We start from the raw sequence: 1,832 nt of genomic DNA, 5'->3' as shown, positions 1-1,832 counted from the left end.
ACAAAATTGAACACTTTTCACATCTCTATCATTACATTAGATGTGACAATACCAAGACATTGCAATAATCTCATTATATAATTAGAAATACTTTAAATTGCCAAATTAATTGTGATATTGATAACTATACATTTTAATCACCTTTATGGAAATTTGGAAATTATAATTTATTTGTTAAATAATTTGTCTTCCTTTTTGGCCTATAAATGTATGAGTTAGGCATCATTATCATTTTATTCTGTGAATGAATGCATATTGAAGCCAGGCATGGTGGTTCATGCCTGTAATTCTAGATTTTGAGAGGGTGAGGCAGGAGGACTGCTGTAAGTTTGAGGTCAGCCTGGGCTGCATAGTGAATTCAAAGCCACCCTGAATTACATATCAAGACCTTGTCTCAAAAAACAAACAAACAAAAACAAAAATAAAATAAAATGTAAAAATCCATACCATCAAGGGTCTGGGGATTTAGCTTGGTGGCACTGTGCTTGACTCACAAGCACAAGGTCATGAGTTCGATCCCCAGTACCAAAAAAATAAAAAAATTAAAAGAAACAAAAAATGCATACCATTATAGTAGAGTAAATGTATTTTCTGTATATTTAATAATTACTGTAATATAAGATAATATTAACATTATGTAGATATAAGTACAAAGTATACCTAATATAAATAGAAAATGTATAAATTATTTTCACTTGCATATGTATGCATATATTTCAAATTCAATGAAGTTAAAAGCATTCTTTGAGTACAGATAAGCTTCTTAGAATTTATCATAGACTTGTTTGTATAAATTACTGGAGTATATATTCCAAAAATAGTTTTTTATTTGGAGTAAAATAAGAACTTAGAGTAAAAGCAGAAAAAAAGCATATTATACAGTATTTGTTGATTTTTTTCTGTTTATTAAACCTTTATATATATTTTTTTCATTTTAAAAGCTTTTAGAATGGGCATGACGATTATTTTAAGAAAAATATTTTAATCAACCTGACTTTTTATTGTTTCCAATAATTCACATATAATTTAGTCTTTCAAAGAACTAACACCTCACTTTTTGTGCTCATACTTTTTCAATAATCCCGTTCTATACTCAACACCAGGCATTTCTGTCATGAGCAAGATTAGGAACAAAGACAATGGATATTCCACAAAAATTTAGGTAAAATGACAGAATATACACGGGTGCAGCACAAAGTCTTGGGAATCAGTTTTTTGCACAAAGAAAATGTAAGGCTTTGATATTTTTTGTATGAGGTTACATGGAGTCAACTAAAACACCGACGTCAATTTCCCCTGAGTGTGCATTCATGGCAATAACAACCTCTGCTCATGTATTCACATATCTCACAGTCTTCCTGGGTGTGAAGGAAAGGAACCAGTTCCTACCCCATCTATGAAAATGTCATATCTCTCACAACACAGTAGATATTCATTTCAATAGCTCGGCAAATGAATATATCAATAACCCACTACTAATGCAGAATAGGATGGTCTACTTAATAAACCTGCTAAAATAACTTCTGTCACTTGACAATTATTAAGGAGGGATTTTTAATAGAAAATCACCCCTGCACTCATGGAATGAGTGTGAAAATATGCCACAGGAAGAATTCTGTCAGGGACAGTGAAGCAGTAAAGATCTCACCTAGATTTGGGGGTTTCTCTACTTGGCAATTAATAATGAAAATGTAAGGGAAAATAGATTAGCAAAATTTCAGAAAAATTTCTTCAAAATTGATAAGGAAATCTTTAGAAATATTAAGACATGATGATAGCAGTTGTGACTTCACAGAGTGATTGAAACTAATGATAAGGTTACAACCTCTTTG

Source organism: Heterocephalus glaber, unplaced genomic scaffold, assembly GCF_053883595.1.
Source record: "Heterocephalus glaber isolate CG9 unplaced genomic scaffold, H.glaber_assembly_v1.0 deba00001586, whole genome shotgun sequence".
Lineage (NCBI taxonomy): Eukaryota > Metazoa > Chordata > Mammalia > Rodentia > Bathyergidae > Heterocephalus > Heterocephalus glaber.
Note: the sequence above shows the minus strand (reverse complement) of the source record.